Below are 17,843 nucleotides of genomic sequence, written 5' to 3'. Positions count from 1 at the left end.
CTGGGTCTATGTAAAAACCCACTTGCAGCTAACCAATAGAGAAAAAATAAATTGTAAACAGCTGGCTTATATAGATTTTTCTAAAGGCTTATGTTCTGATCCATATGTGTGGAATTTGTACTAGGTCTGGGGAAGAAAAAATGGAAGTCACTACAGCTTTGAGTCAAGAAATTAATTCCAGGGAAAAGAAATAATATTTCCTTTCTTTAAAGCAACAAAATGTGTTCTTGGTATGGATGCATTTCTTGATTTTGTGTTATTGGCTATGAAATATACTTGCCCGGAAGAGCAATAGCATCTCATATGAAATTGTTAACCTATTTCATAAGTCTAATATGGGAATACCCCCACTCATAATGTTTAGTTTATAAACTGACCTCAGTGGAACTCATCAAGATAGTAAAGAAACTTGGCTTTACAGACTTGCAGAAATTCTTTGTGTATGTGCATGTATTTAGTTCATATAGTTTAATGTCCATGAAAATTGGATAGTAAAGTCAGAAGCCCTGTTTTTTTGGAGGATAAGAAAAGCTCAGGACATAGTTTTACATAAAATAAAACTCATAAGAAAGAATCTTGTTGACAAATTCAGTCCTTTCGTGGTTAAAATTAGTGTCACAAAATATATTTACTTGGGTTTTATCCTTATTCCTTAAATCCATATCAGAATACAGCTCTATCACATCATTATGTTAAGCCACCATTTATAGGTGTAGGCGAGCAGTCTATATTCCTTTTCCTGGTCAAAATTTCCCAAAGGCTTTTTAATAAACAGTGCAATATCATATTTAAAAATATATGGTTTGGGGGCACCTGGGTGGCTCAGTGGGTTAAGCTTCTGCCTTCAGCTCAGGTCATGATCTCAGGGTCCTGGGATGGAGCCCCGCATCAGGCTCTCTGCTCAGCAGGGAGCCTGTTTCCCCTCTCTCTCTGCCTGCTTGTGATCTCTCACTCTCTGTAAAATAAATAAATAAAATCTTAAAAAAATAAAACAAAATAAAAATAAAAATATATGCCTTTATACAAGAATTGCCTTCAAGATATGTTTCCTATTAATTCCTTCTGTTGTTAGGAGATGATATGGATTTATAACTTTTGCCAATTTAACTTTAATTGAAAGCCCAACCACAGTGTTCTTGTATTTAATAAACTGCTAATGAAGATTCTGTACAAACTTTACAGCTATCCTAAACAAAAAAAAAAACCTTGGCAAAAATGCACTTATTTTTTTACTGTGAGTCAGCACAGGTTTAACTATTTATTTAACTATTTTTTTTGCATGTTTAATTTTTTATTTTTTATAAACATATATTTTTATCCCCAGGGGTACAGGTCTGTGAATCACCAGGTTTACACACTTCACAGCACTCACCAAAGCACATACCCTCCCCAATGTCCATAATCCCACCCCCTTCTCCCAAACCCCCTCCCCCCAGCAACCCTCAGTTTGTTTTGTGAGATTAAGAGTCACTATGGTTTGTCTCCCTCCCAATCCCATCTTGTTTCATTGATTCTTCTCCTACCCACTTAAGCCCCCATGTTGCATCACCACTTCCTCATATCAGGGAGATCATATGATAGTTGTCTTTCTCTGATTGACTTATTTCGCTAAGCATGATACGCTCTAGTTCCATCCATGTTGTCGCAAATGGCAAGATTTCATTTCTTTTGATGGCTGCATAGTATTCCATTGTGTATATATACCACATCTTCTTGATCCATTCATCTGTTGATGGACATCTAGGTTCTTTCCATAGTTTGGCTATTGTGGACATTGCTGCTATAAACATTCGGGTGCACGTGCCCCTTTGGATCACTACGTTTGTATCTTTAGGGTAAATACCCAGTAGTGCAATTGCTGGGTCATAGGGCAGTTCTATTTTCAACATTTTGAGGAAACTCCATGCTGTTTTCCAGAGTGGCTGCACCAGCTTGCATTCCCACCAACAGTGTAGGAGGGTTCCCCTTTCTCCGCATCCTCGCCAGCATCTGTCATTTCCTGACTTGTTTATTTTAGCCATTCTGACTGGTGTGAGGTGATATCGCATTGTGGTTTTGATTTGTATTTCCCTGATGCCGAGTGATATGGAGCACTTTTTCATGTGTCTGTTGGCCATCTGGATGTCTTCTTTGCAGAAATGTCTGTTCATGTCCTCTGCCCATTTCTTGATTGGATTATTTGTTCTTTGGGTGTTGAGTTTGCTAAGTTCTTTATAGATTCTGGACACTAGTCCTTTATCTGATATGTCGTTTGCAAATATCTTCTCCCATTCTGTCAGTTGTCTTTTGATTTTGTTAACTGTTTCCTTTGCTGTGCAAAAGCTTTTGATCTTGATGAAATCCCAATAGTTCATTTTTGCCCTTGCTTCCCTTGCCTTTGGCGTTGTTCCTAGGAAGATGTTGCTGCAGCTGAGGTCGAAGAGGTTGCTGCCTGTGGTCTCCTCAAGGATTTTGATGGATTCCTTTCTCACATTGAGATCCTTCATCCATTTTGAGTCTATTTTCGTGTGTGGTGTAAGGAAATGGTCCAATTTCAGTTTTCTGCATGTGGCTGTCCAGTCTTCCCAACACCATTTATTGAAGAGGCTGTCCTTTTTCCATTGGAAATTCTTTCCTGCTTTGTCGAAGATGAGTTGACCATAGAGTTGAGGGTCCATTTCTGGGCTCTCTATTCTGTTCCATTGATCTATTTGTCTGTTTTTGTGCCAGTACCATGCTGTCTTGATGATGACAGCTTTGTAATAGAGCTTGAAGTCTGGAATTGTGATGCCACCAACGTTGGCTTTCTTTTTCAATAGTCCTTTGGCTATTTGAGGTCTTTTCTGGTTCCATATAAATTTTAGGATTATTTGTCCATTTCTTTGAAAAATATGGATGGGACTTTGATAGGAATTGCATTAAATGTGTAGATTGCTTTAGGTAGCATAGGCATTTTAGCAATATTTGTTCTTCCAATCCAGGAGCATGGAACATTTTTCCATTTCTTTGTGTCTTCCTCAATTTCTTTCATGAGTACTTTATAGTTTTCTGAGTATAGATCCTTTGCCTCTTTGGTTAGGTTTATTCCTAGGTATCTTATGGTTTGGGGTGCAATTGTAAATGGGATTGATTCCTTAATTTCTCTTTCTTCTGTCTTGTTGGTGCAAAGGAATGCAACTGATTTCTGTGCATTGATTTTATATCCGACACTTTATTGAATTCCTGTACAAGTTCTAGCAGTTTTGGAGTGGAGTCTTTTGGGTTTTCCACATATAGTATCATATCATCTGCAAAGAGTGATAGTTTGACTTCTTCTTTGCCGATTTGGATGCCTTTAATTTCCTTTTGTTGTCTGATTGCTGAGGCTAGGACTTCTAGTACTATGTTGAATAGCAGTGGTGATAATGGACATGCCTGCCATATTCCTGACCTTAGCAGAAAAGCTTACAGTTTTTCTCCATTGAGAATGATATTTGCGGTGGGTTTTTCATAGATGGCTTTGATAATATTGAGATATATGCCCTCTAACCCTATACTTTGAAGAGTTTTGATCAGGAAGGGATGCTGTACTTTGTCAAATGCTTTTTCAGCATCTATTGAGAGTATCATATGGTTCTTATTCTTTCTTTTATTAATGTGTTGTATCACATTGATTGATTGGTTCAAGGTTGTTGAACCAACCTTGCAGCCCTGGAATAAATCCCACTTGGTCGTGGTGAATAATGCTTTTAATGTATTGTTGAATCCTATTGGCTAGTATTTTGGTGAGAATTTTCGCATCTGTGTTCATCAAGGATATTGGCCTATAGTTCTCTTTTTTGATGGGATCCTTGTCTGGTTTTGGGATTCAAGGTGATGCTGGCCTCATAAAATGAGTTTGGAAGTTTTCCTTCCATTTCTATTTTTTGGAACAGTTTCAGGAGAATAGGAATTAGTTCTTTTTTAAATGTTTGGTAGAATTCCCCCGGGACGCCGTCTGGCCCTGGGCTTTTGTTTGTTTGGAGATTTTTGATGACTGTTTCAATCTCCTTACTGGTTATGGGTCTTTTCAGGCTTTCTATTTCTTCCTGGTTCAGTTGTGGTAGTTTATATGTCTCTAGGAATGTATCCATTTCTTCCAGATTGTCAACTTTGTTGGCGTAGAGTTGCTCATAGTATGTTCATATAGTTGTCTTTATTTCTTTGGTGTTAGTTGTAATCTCTCCTCTTTCATTCATGATTTTATTTATTTGGGTCCTTTCTCTTTTCATATTGATAAGTCTGGCCAGGTGTTTATCAATCTTATTAATTCAAGGAACCACCTCCTAGTTTCGTTGATTAGTTCTATTGGTTTTTTTGGTTTCTATTTCATTAATTTCTGCTCTGATCTTTATGATTTCTCTTCTCCTGCTGGGTTTAGGGTTTCTTTCTTGTTCTTTCTCCAGCTCCTTTAGGTGTAGGGTTAGGTTGTGTACCTGAGACCTTTCTTGTTTCTTGAGAAAGGCTTGTACCGCTATATATTTTTCTCTCAGGACTGCCTTTGTTGTGTCCCAAAGATTTTGAACCGTTGTGTTTTCATTATCATTTGTTTCCATGAATTTTTTCAATTCTTCTTTAATTTCCTGGTTGACCCATTCATTCTTTAGAAGGATGCTGTTTAGTCTCCATGTATTTGGGTTCTTTCCAAACTTCCTCTTGTGATTTGAGTTCTAGCTTCAGAGCATTGTGGTCTGAAAATATGCAGGGAATGATCCCAATCTTTTGATACCAGTTGAGACCTGATTTAGGACCAAGGATGTGATCTATTCTGAAGAATGTTCCATGTGCACTAGAGAAGAATGTGTATTCTGTTGCTTTGGGATGAAATGTTCTGAATGTATCTGTGATGTCCATCTAGTCCAGTGTGTCATTTAAGGCCTTTATTTCCTTGTTGATCTTTTGCTTGGATGATCTGTCCATTTCAGTGAGGGGAGTGTTAAAGTCCCCTACTATTATTGTATTATTGTTGATGTGTTTCTTTGATTTTGTTATTAATTGATTTATATAGTTGGCTGCTCCCACGTTGGGGGCATAGATATTTAAAATTGTTAGATCTTCTTATTGGACAGATCCTTTGAGTATGATATAGTGTCCTTCCTCATCTCTTATTATAGCCTTTGGCTTAAAATCTAATTGATCTGATATAAGGATTGCCACTCCTGCTTTCTTCTGATGTCCATTAGCATGGTAAATTCTTTTCCACCCCCTCATTTTAAATCTGGAGGTGTCTTCAGGTTTAAAATGAGTTTCTTGTAGGCAACATATAGATGGATTTTGTTTTTTTATCCATTCTGATACCCTGTGTCTTTTGTTTGGGGCATTTAGCCCATTATCATTCAGGGTAACTTTTGAGAGATATGAATTTATACCTCTGCGTCATCGTTCTGGTGGAATTCCAGTGTCACCTCGTTCTTGCCAGTAGTACACTGGGACACATTGCTGAGGGGTATCTCAAAGACAGGCTGGCCACCAATGTCAAAGGAAAGCAGCTGCCCAGCAAACTTCACCGTTCCCCAGTTCCAGCCCTTCACACAGTGGTCCTTCTCTATCAGCTCAAGGCGATAGTGAGTTTTGAAGAAGTCTGAGAGTTTCTCAACCTCCGATTCTCGGAAGCTGTCATACTTGTAGACATGGCCATTCTTCACAAGCAGTTTAAGTCCGTGGCCCAGGGCGACACGGCGCCAGATGCCTTCAGTCAACTAGCTGGCCCGGCTATTGTCCACTTTGCCATCTTACTATTCTTGAAAATGATATCCTGGCAGCTCAACCTCAGCTGGCCATCGTTCATGGAATCTCCTGATAGACGTCATTGAACTCGTGTTTCCGCCATACTGATCTGCACCTGTTGGCCTCTATTGGGAGCTGGGCCCCAACTCCTGGGTGGGTGTGCGGGCACTCAGCATGTTGGGAACCTGAATTTAAGAGGGGGCTCCTCAAGCTGCAGCCTCGCAATGGCCCAGGTGCGGGCAGTGGGTGCACTGTGGGACCTATAACTCTTTATTCTAATGACTGTTTTTATTCATTCCTTTACTCTTCCTTTGCATGGTAACCCTATTTGAAAAAAGTTGGAATATCAAAGAATAAAAATTAATGTACTAACATTATGAATAATAGCAAAAAATAAAAGTCTAGGCCTCTAATTATTGGAGACTGGTTAAGTTGTAGTATATTCATATAATGGAATAGCATGCAGCCATTTAAGGGATGGTGTCAAAAAGTACTGAAATGAGAAACTGGCTACTACATAACTGATAAGGTAAAAGAAGAATATATGGCATAACTTAATGGTCACAATATACCCAGATGTTAACAGGGATTATATTTGGAGAGTCAGATTGGTGATGATTTTTGTTTTTATTTATTTATTTATGTTAAAGATTTTATTTTATTTTATTTGACAAAGAGAGAGAGATCACAAATAGGCAGAGAGGCAGGCAGAGAGAGGGGGAAGCAGGCTCCCTGCCAAGCAGAGAGCCCAATGCCAGGCTCAATCCCAGGACCCTGAGATCATGACCTGAGCCCAAGGCAGAGGTCTAACTCACTGAGCTATCCAGGCGCCCCTGATTTTTGTTTTAAAATTTTTCATTTTTCCTTTGTGCCTTTTTACATTTTTAAAGTTACCTGCATTGGCTAGTTCTTACGTTTAGAATTAAAAGAAGGATATTAAGATATTCTCATTAAAGAGAAAAATATAAAATGATTGTAGAGGCCATAGCCAGTCTGCTTTGCCGACCAGCATGATGCTGCATTCAAGCTCATTTGCCCTCTTCTGCCACCAGGCCCCTCTGGTGACAAGTAAGAGCAAAAAGACTGGCCAGGAGCCCTTATCTAAGACACTCCCAGGTTTGATTATGACTGCTCAAGCTAGTGGAAGAAGTTATTTGATTCTCATTATTTACTTTTTCCCCAAATGTTGGGCTTAAATATCTCCTTTTACTAGTAAACATATTCTGAGCATAACTGCGCTGTGACTATCAGGTGTATAATAGCGCTTTCACAGAACATATATAAAAACCACTCTTTCCATTTTAAAGTTATGCTTTGTAAAGTATTTTGCAAAGGCAAAAAGCATTTTTAACTTATTTTGCAAACTAAGAGGAAAAGATCGTTTCTGCTAACCTTTATCTTTACTCGATATTAAATCATCTGGCACATTTGTCATTTCCCCCACGTTTGGCATTTTCTGCATGTTGTTAATGCTGATTCTATCTGGTCATCTGCCAAAGAGAAATCAGGTGTCAACAGTCGCTTCTGTGTTCCAAAGTTCCTAAAAGAAATAAAGGCATACACTTTCGGTCAAAAAAAAAATCTGAAAAAGTGACAAATTCTTACAGCAAAATTTAAACATATTTAATTTAAGGATGCTGAAGTTACGGTATAATTTTGTTAATTATACAAGTTCTCCAGTATTATGTGGGCCAGAGAATAAAGATAGTCCAAAATTGAAATCTACTTCCTTCAAATATTAGGATTTTTTTTTTCCTCATTCAACTTTTGTTTTAATGGGTCTCAAAATTCTGTGAAAAGATTTTTGGTCAAGCTGTTTCCATTAAAAAGTACTGACTTTAAAAGCTAGTAACTTAACGCTGCCATACATACCCAGACACAAAAACAAATGGTCCACAATTCTCCTTTCCTTCTGAAGGTTTTACGACGCATTGTTATCATTAAGCAGTCTTACTATTAAACTTACATGGCCAACTGACACAAACAGTTCTGAGTAAGTAACACCACTGAGTAAGACTGGGGTGGCAGGTACTGGGGATAATATTCATTTAGCCTTCTGAACTTTCTGGGCAGACTTGATGACCTTGCCAGCTCTAGCTGCCCTTTGTCTACTGCTTTGATGACACCCAGAGCAACTGTCTGTCTCATGTCATGAACAGCAAAACGGCCGAGGAGGATAGTCAGAGAAGCTCTCAACACACACAGGCTTCCCAGGAACCATATCAACAATGGCAGCATCATCAGATTTCAAGAACTTGGGACAATCTTCCAGCTTTTTTTCCAGAAAAAAAATCTATCTTCTCCTTCAGCTCAGCAAACTTGCAAGCAATGTGAGCTATGTGACAACCCAGCATAGGTGCATATCCAGCACTGATTTGGCCTGGATGATTTAGGATAATCAACTGAGCTGTGAAGCCAGCTGCTTCCACTGGTGGGCCATTTTTGTTGTCAGTGGCCACATTGCCATGATGAACATCTTTGACAGGTATGTTCTTGACATTGAAACCCACACTGTTCCCAGGAAGAGCTTCATGGTGCATTTCAACAGACTTTACTTCAGTTGTAACATTGACTGGAGCAAAGGTGACCACCACGTCAGATTTAAGAACACGAGTCTCCACTCATCCTATAGGGACAGAACCAATACCACCAGTTTTGTAGATGTGCCTCTGGAGAGGCAGAGGCAAGGGCTCGTCAGTTGGGTGAGTTGGTGCAGAATGCAATCCAGAGCTTCAGGCACTGTGGTTCCATGGGCATTCCCATTTTTATGGGTGAATTTCCATCCCTTGAACCAAGGCATGTTAGCACTTGGCTCCAGCATGTTGTCACCATTCCAATCAGAAACTAGGACAAATGCTGCTTCGTCAGTGTTGTACCCAATTTTCTTAATGTAGGTGCTGACATCCTTAATGATTTCCTCGTATCTCTTCTGGCTGTAGGGTGGCTCAATGGAATCCATTTTGCTGACACCAACAATTATTGTTTTACACCCTGTGTATCGGCCAGACGGGCCTATTCTTGGAGACACCTGCTTCAAATTTACCAACACCAGCAGCATCAATAAGGACAGTAGAGTCAGCCTGAGATGTGCCTGTCATCATGTTTTTTATAAAGTCTCTGTGTCCTGGGGCATCAATGACAGTCATGTAATAGTTGCTGGTCTTGAATTTCCACAGGGAGCTATCAATGGTGATACCACATTCATGTTCAGCTTTCAGTTTATCCAAGACCCAGGCATACTCAAAGGAGCCCTTCCCCATCTCAGCAGCCTCCTTCTCATATTTTTTGATAGTTCTTTTGTCGGTCCCAACACATTTGTAGATCAGATGACCAGTAGTGGTACACTTGCCCAAATCTATGTGTCCAATGACAATGATGTTGATGTGAGTCTTTTCCTTTCCCATTTTGGTTTAGGCTGAGTGGTGGTTTTCACAACACTTGTGTTCTGGCAGCAAACCCTATTGTGGAAAAGAAATATTAGGATTTTATTAAGTTATTTTAAGTAGAACGTTGGGAAGAATGACCCAAATTCCTTGCTTTCTTTCCTAACAAGTGCTTTTAGGAGACCATGAAATGGCAATCCCAAATAATAATCACCTGACAGAGAAATGATCTATTTAAATAGTTCTAATTAAATTGGTTTGAGTTACCCAACGATGGATATGGTGACATACTCTTCTTAGGGGACTATTATCCTAGGAGTCAAGAACCATGCCAGTTCCACCCTAAAACAATAGTGTGCCCTTGAACAAAACCAACATCCTCTCTGGGTTAAAGTTCCTTAGTCATACTTCACACAGTAATTTTGATCACATGTTTGAGTACATGTTTAATGGTAAAACTGATTATTTCTGCCTATGATGATGAAGGATTTGATTAGATAATCTGTCAGGTGCATTGTAGCCTGAAATCCATTTGATTTTATTGATGTGTGTATATGTTATATAGATAACATTTATAAATTTTAAAACATAAAGTTATGCTAGAAATAAGAGCTTACATATTGAACTGCCCTACTTTTCTATTTGCAGCCAATTACCACCCCAATCTAATGTTTCACTGTATATAAATTCATTTATTCTTTCATTCATTTCAAATATGTGATGATATAGCTATAAAATCAATGTTTGGTTATTTTGAATAACCCAAAATAGCAAATAATTTAAAAATCACTTCCACTTGACTTTGGAATCTATTACATGCATTGTTTTTCCAGAAAATTTACCTCATAATTATGTTGTGTGAAGGCGAAATGAGTTTCTATTCCAAATTCACACACTGAATTCTGACTGCCGGGTGATGAGGAGAAGCATTCCAGGGTTAACACTTGCCATGTTGCCATGGATAATTAGGATTGCCTGAGTGTGTCTTTTGGGATCAACTCTTAGGAGTCCAGGTCACCATCTACTGTTTCATATCTTTTTGGATCTTATCAGGACCTCACCTTTTCTTTTGCAAATGTATATACTTTGTGTATTACTTTTGGAGACTTTGTTTCCCATACTCCCCCAGATTGTTCTCTTTCTTGCTTCTGTGAGTTACCTATCATGATAAAAAGTGAGAGATCCTTTAAAAAAGAAAATTCTTCCTAATGCCTGCTGTATTTACAAGACATTATCATACAACTTAATTCTTTTTTTTTTTTAAGATTTTATTTATTTGACAGACAGATCACAAGTAGGCAGAGAGGCAGGCAGAGAGAGAGAGAAGGAAGCAAGCTCCCCACTGAGCAGAGAGCCCGACGCGGGGCTTAATCCTAGGACCCTGGATCATGACCTGAGCCGAAGGCAGAGGCTTTAACCCACTGAGCCACCCAGGCGCGCCCATACAAGTTAAATTTTTTTTTTAAAGATTTTATTTATTTATTTGACAGACAGAGATCCTAATTAGGCAGAGAGGAAGGCAGAGAGAGAGAGAGGAGGAAGCAGGCTTCTCCCTAAGCAGAGAGCCCAATGCGGGGCTCGATCCCAGGACCCTGGGATCATGACCTGTGCCGAAGGCAGAGGCTTTAACCCACTGAGTCACCCAGGCATGCCCATACAAGTTAATTCTTAATCTTACCTCTAAACCTTCAGTGTGATCCCAACTCAATTCAGGTCAACCAAGGTAAAGAGTCTCTTAAGGGCTGCTCTTCTCAGTTCAATTTCCACTTGCCAAGGCATCCTTCCCACCAGAACTTCAAATACCTCTCACTCCATTCACTCTACACATTTGCTCATTTGTCAGCCTCTCTTTTTTCTTTTAAAGATTTTATTTATTTATTTGATAGAGATCACAAGTAGCAGAGAGGCAAGCAGAGAGAGAGAGGAGGAAGCAGGCTCCCTGCCAAGAGGACAGCCCGATGCAGAACTCGATCCCAGGACCCTGAGATCATGACCTGAGCCGAAGGCATCTGTTTAACCCACTGAGCCATCCAGGTGCCCCTGTCAGCCTCTCTTAACCCATCTCCAGATTTGCTCCGATTTTTTAGCTTATCTCAACCTACAACCTCAAAAAATTTGATTTTGTGTATTCTGATTCTTCAGGGATTTAATTCCCAGAGCTAGTACAATGCATTTTGACCACTGAAAGAACCATCATCTGGATTATTAGGACCTTTACAGTTGACACATTAATAATTATTGCACAAATAGCTCAGCCTATTACTATTAGTGCTATTGATTGTTATATTTCTAAATATACTTATTAAAATTCCTGGGGCTTTCATTTATTCATTCAACAAATATGAACAAGTGTTCACTATGGACCAAAACTGATGCAGCTGCTATGGATACTGTGGTTGAGATAGCAGATCAAATGTCTGTTTTCACAAAGGATACTTTTTATTTGGGAGAGTTGGATAATAAAAAAAGAAAGTATCAGATTATGATGAGCTATGAAAAAAGCCCAACAGAGTAATAAATGTAAAGTTTTCAGGTTAAGATTTACATCAGGTGGTCATGGAGGATATCTGAGGAGGGCACATTTGAGTTGACCCCCCAAATGCACACCCCCTAAAAAAAAACCCAGGCAAACATGAAGATCTGGAACACGAGAGGGAATTCAACTGTCTTAAGGAGGTGTGAGCGTGGTGTGTTCACAGGTGGGCCCTCTTGTGGGAACATCATGAGAGAAAAGTGGAATGAACCGAGGTCAGGGAGGTGGGCAAGGTCCAAATTACATAGACCTTTGCAGACTGTGGAAGGAGTCAGCAGTGGGAAGCCATAAGAGGGTTTAATTTAGTGAATGTACAATCCAGTTTAGATTTTCAAAAGATTATTGAGTATAGACTATAAAGCAGCAAATATGGAAGGAGGGAGATCAGTTGTAGGAAGTCTTTGTCTCCTAAAGAGATGATGGTGGTCTGGACTGAGGTGGTAGCTATGGAAGGTCTTGACAAGTGGACCTATTATAACTAGGTTTTGAAGCAACACTAATAAGACTTCTGAAGAACTGATGGCATGTAAAGGGATTATGAAGTGAGGGGTAATTCCTAGGGGCTCCTGGGTGGATGGATAGTGGTACATTTTGCTGTGAGATGGCTATGGGAAAGGAAATTGTTGGAAGGGGCAGGGGCCAAGCACCAAGTTTTGGACATGCTAAGTTAGAGATGCCCATTAACTTCTAGTGGAGATATCAAGCAGGCAGTTGGCCTTTGAGTCTAAAGGTGAGGTGAAGTAATGGCCAGATAAATAAATATGGAAAGATAAATGAGATCAAATAAAACCATACAGTCAAATCTTCCGTTTAAAAAATTGCACTCAATATGATCTTATTTTCTCTTTTCTGGGGTGGGGAGAATTAAGAAGGGAGTCTAATCACTTTGCTTAGAAAGTAAAAGTATATGAAGAAAACCATTCCCTTAAGGTAGCTCTTTTCCAAGCACATTTATTTTAAGGTTGGAAAATTATCACAACAACTTCATTCTGATGTGCTTAGATGATCAGGAGAAAAAGAACATCCTCTGTCTCAGATTCTGACTGAAGAATCTCTGTGGGAAAAGCTGTTCACATTGTAGCTGCAAATACTGTTAACACCACTTAAATAAATGTCCAATTCAATGAATTTACCCAATGGCATGTATGTGTGTTGTTCTTTGTTAAGCATATCATCCAAAAACAAGGGTCAGAAATTCTGCAAGCAAACTTATTTTTGTAAGATTTCCTGCCAGATGTTATAGATAGAAAAGTTCACCCAGAATTCCAATAAGCAGATAAATATTTGCATTGTTTTCTATTAAAAAGGTGTATTTTGTATCTTTAAAATTCTCTTTGCTTAGTATTACTAGAGGAGTGGCATCAGGGCACGGCACCAAATAGATGTATCATGACATAATAAATAAGTGAATAACCACTGTCATTCCTTGACACTTTTAATAAATATTGAAGAGATATATAACTTGGTATCCTACAAAGCCATGCTGAAGACTAACATTCCATATTTTTTTTAATTCTGTAAGAATTTTGGGATGCATGTTATCCAAATTTTGTTTTAATGTTATGTATCAAATGAAATACATCTTGCATATTAAAAATTTTTAGAAAGTACAAATGAGGTTTCATTTTCCACATATCATTGTTACTTATATCAGAATCACTTTGAAAAGTCTCACTGCCCCTTTCACTATGACCAAAGATTGAGTTGGATAAATAAATGTCCAATTCAATGACTTTACCCAATGGAATGTATGTGTGTTGTTCTTTGTTAAATTATGTGTTGTTTTAGCATAGCAGTAAGTCCTTCCTGAGAGGGTCCACTGTGATCCCCACAGAGGTAGGAAGGAATGTAAAGTGTAACCACTGCAACCAAAGAAAACTGTCCTTATTCTCTCTCCCAGCCATAAGCTTTCCAAGCTCACTTATAAAGTGTCAAATAGCAAGCTTTGAGGTTGTGGAGTCTTCTGTCAGTAGAACTGATTCTACCAATTCACTGCACTCTCCTTTCTTCTAATGCATAGAATATTAATTTGCATCAGGCTCCTTTTTAGCCTAAAAAAATTCTAATGCCACAACAATCTCACTCATCAATGTTTTAAATTCTGGGAAAAGCATTCTTGTTATTACTTGACATATGTGCAACATTTAATGTCTGTTATTTAACTGCTGTTTATTTGCTCTTTGCATTTCAAATGAATTGTGACATTTTCTTTTCCATTGTCTTATTCATAATATTCCAAATGCATTGTAGGAAAATAGTCATCTCTTTAAGACAACAGAAAAATTCCAATTCTTATTGTATAAATGGAAATTCAAAATGAGACTAATAGATATATTTGAGTAGATAATAAAAAATCATTCATTCAGTCAATGCATTTATTAAGTCTCAATTATTTGCTAGTGATTGGGGATATAAAGATGAATATGATACAGTCCCTGCTCCCAAGAGGCTTACAACAGAGTAGAAGGACATGGACATATAAAAGAGTAAGCACACCAAAGTATTTCCTGAACTATGATGATAACACATGTGGGGAGAGAGGAAAGATTTTCAATTCTGCCACAACAGGATTCATAGGAGAAGCGTCTTCTTAAAGCTTTGCTTTATCCAGGAAAGCAAACCACATTTTCAGCAGTAGTCCTCAACCTGTTATCAAATAGTTTAAAAAGCTGTCTCTAACAATGTTTTGCCTTTATGATGCTAAACTAATCCTTTGCAAAATAAAACTTCAAGCAATGAATTCTTTGGTTTATCAGGATGATCTCAAACCATCTGGTCAGTAATTATAATAACTAGTTTCAGAATGACTTAGTCCAGACTCTTGAGAAAGGAGGTACCATTTCTCACTTCTCATTTACCCCTCAACACAAAGATTTCTGCTCCCACCAGTTCATTATGAATTGCTCTTGATAAGGTACCTTGAAGATAAGCCCAGTGGAGCCTTTCCCTCCTCCTTTTACCTGAGTTTTTCCCACTATCTGACATCAGTGGCAGCACCCATATTCTCGAAACACCATTGCCCCTTGACTTACATGATTCTAGCTTTGCTTTCACCTATGTGGCCACTCCTTCAAAATATCCCTTGAAGACCATTTCTTCAAAATGTGTGTTGCAGTATTTGGTCTCAGGTCCTCTTTGCCACTGTGTGTGCTTGTCACTGATGCTTTTATGAATGTGAAAAAAAGTCATGCATTCACTCTCTAGAAGAATGAACTCAGAAACATACAAAAACATTTAGTGCATTATTAAAACCGGTTCACAAGACAGACATCCTCCCCTGCTTCACACAGTTTAGTAATATGATCTTCATTTACCATCAATAAGCTAATTCCCAAATTTATATTTTTAGCCAAGATCTGTTTGCCCTGTATGCCACTCTCATATATACATGTCCAGTTGTTCACTGGACTCCTCTTGTATGTCCCTCTGACACCTAAAACCCAACATGTCCAAAACATAACTTATTATCTTCTTTCCCTAAACCTGTGCTTCCTCTGTTCTGCATCCTAGGACATGACATCACGATCCTGGCCAGAGAGTTTTAGTCTCTCCCCCAACCTTGCCCCCTCCCCCACATTCATCATAAGAACTATGAATTCTAGCTTCAAAATGTCTCTTCAATTATCACCATTTATCCACAACCCTACATAGAGCAACCTCACTCAGGCCCACCAATTTCTCTCTCTTGCTCTACTGCAACTACCTATGAACTGGTTCTGCTACCAATACCTTTTTTTTTTCTACAATGTATTCTCTGTGTCCATGCAACTGCAAAATGGATCATGACACTTTCCTCATCCTTCTATTCATAATTAGACCCATTATCAAACTGGTTTATGGTTAGAAGACTGTTGATACGAAGAACGTTTAACTGGCTCTCTGTAATCCCCAAATCATTCACTCAAAGGACATGGAGCTAACATCTTCGGATCTCATCCCAATTTCCTCCTCATATGATAGAGGTGGTATTAACACCTACCTTTCCCAGGGTTTTATGAAAAAACGAGGCAGTAGCAATTCTAATAACTTCCATTTGCATACTGCTTTACCATTTTCGAGATGCTTTCATATGTTTTGTTCCAATGAATGTGAGAATACTCCAAAACACTGAAACTACAAGATAAATAGAACACTTCATTTTCCATATAATATTTCATATATGAAAGTCACTGAGAATCAAGGTGATAGGACAGGAGACGAAACTAACATTTCTGCAGTTTGACCCTCAGAGTAAGCTCTTTCCAGCTGTCAGCAGACTGCCCTGTGTGTAGTTGGAGGTCTTCCCAGAGAGCCACAGCCCCTCCCATCCATAGATGGGCTGGGTAATTTTAGTGTCTAGACTGCCTACACTGGCCCTTGAAAAGTCACATTTAGTAGAATCTTTAAAAAGCATCCTCTTTGTTCAGAAACTATTCCATCTGGAATATGATCTCTCTATGACTTCGCACTACTTGTGGCAGTAATTTTATCTTTTAGTAGAAAGCCTGCAATAATATTATGTCCTTGGAGGAAAGTGGGAAGGGATAAAAAATTCCACATCACAGCAAGTGACTCAAAAAAACACAAAAAATTAATATAACAAAACCTTTAGAAAAGGCATAGAAATGTGTATATATAAAACTGCTTCTTTTTTTTTTAAGGTCTTACTTGTCTTTTATGGGAGATTTTGAAAAGACTGAGGGAAAAGTCTTTCAGCTTCTCTCTAAGCTACTTCAAGCTGGTTGTTTAGAGAAGACAGACTATGTAATGGGAAAATATGGGTCTGGGGTAGTTTAATACTCCGCTTCCTCTACAAAGTGTGACCACAGCTTCCTACTTGATCTGAAAGCCTGAGCAGGGGAAAAAGCAATGGCTCAGGACGGCATGAAAAGTTCTTGAGGGCAATCTGTACCCATGTCTGTGAAAAGAGATTCATGTCACCACCCAAGAAAGATTGACAGGGCCTTTGCACTGGAAACAGAAGTGCTGTGAGCAGACTCACTGAGTGCTGTGATGCAGTGAGTCCAGGCTCCACTGACATCCACAAAACTGTCCTGGTATGTGGATGGAGGTATGACCACTTCCACCAGGCTAATATTGGCAGTTCCAGGGTCATCAAGGGGGGTAAGTAGGTCTTTTCCAACTCTGGACTCACAGTCACAAAGATTTCAAATTTAGACTTTTGACATTATTTCCAAATGAGGTCACACATGCAGCTGTAAAACCATACTGACAGGACTGAAAGAGGTTCATTGTGTCCTTTTAAACTTATGCATTGCCACTGAGACATCACTGTTGACAGCCCAAATCAAAGTCCCTGCATCTTCCACCTGACTTACTGTGGGAGCCACTGAAATGGCCTCCCTGCTTCCACTCTTGCACCCCTACCACTAATTCTCCAAAAAACAGCCAGAGTGATTCTTCTTCACTTTGCATTTCACAGTTGCATTTTTAAAAATATTTTATTTATTTATTTGACGGAGATCACAAGTAGGCAGAGAGGCAGGCAGAGAGAGAGGAGGAAGCAGCTCCCCGCTGAGCAGAGAGTCCCGATGCGGGGCTTGATCCCAGGACCCTCGGATCATGACCTGAGCTGAAGGCAGAGGCTTTAACCTACTGAGCCACCCAGGCGCCCCTCACGGTTGCATTTTTAATGCAAATATCGTTAATAGCCCTGATTGCAATCTTCCAATGCCTTCCCATCAAACCTAGAATAAATCCTAACTCCTTAGTACAGCCTATACAACCTTATGTGATGTGAATTTTAGCTGCCTCTCCTACTTCATTTTAAACGACTTTATTGCACTCCAAGAAGACTGAAACTCTTGCTATAGCTGGCACATGACAGCATGTCCCCCATCTCAGGGCCTTTGCACTTGCTTGGAAAACTCTTTCCCCGATACTTAATTGCTTCTTCCCTTCATTTATACCTTTCTTCAAATTTCAGAAAGATGTTCTTTGGACAACCTATTTATTTAAAAGAATACCTCTGTTACTCTCTACCTTTCAGTATGCCTTTATTTTCTTACACCCACACACTTATTCTGCTTATCTGCTTTCTGTCTTCTTAAAAGAATATAAGCCCCATCAAGGCTGTTAACCTTGAAAACAAAACCGCCAGTTATTTTGCCAAAATAAGATGGGTTTATTGAAGAATAACAAAGAACTGCAATTAAGGACAAGCAAACTACAACAAAACCATAGGAAAGTCCGAAGAGGAGCAC

The 17,843-nt window shown here is 39.0% G+C and overlaps 1 pseudogene across 1 annotated transcript in view; it reads right to left on the bottom strand.

The window, feature by feature from the left end:
• LOC309860848 (elongation factor 1-alpha 1 pseudogene) overlaps positions 1-17,843 on the bottom strand; it is a 424,877-nt pseudogene that overhangs the window by 393,576 nt on the left and 13,458 nt on the right. The window contains exon 2 of the transcript XR_014316674.1: positions 7,757-9,182. The product of XR_014316674.1 is annotated as an elongation factor 1-alpha 1 pseudogene (transcript). The remainder of the gene's footprint in view (positions 1-7,756; positions 9,183-17,843) is intronic.

This window comes from Mustela nivalis (genome assembly GCF_964662115.1).
Source record: "Mustela nivalis genome assembly, chromosome: 3".
In the NCBI taxonomy this organism is placed as follows: domain Eukaryota; kingdom Metazoa; phylum Chordata; class Mammalia; order Carnivora; family Mustelidae; genus Mustela; species Mustela nivalis.
This window is presented reverse-complemented; position numbering and strand designations above follow the sequence as displayed.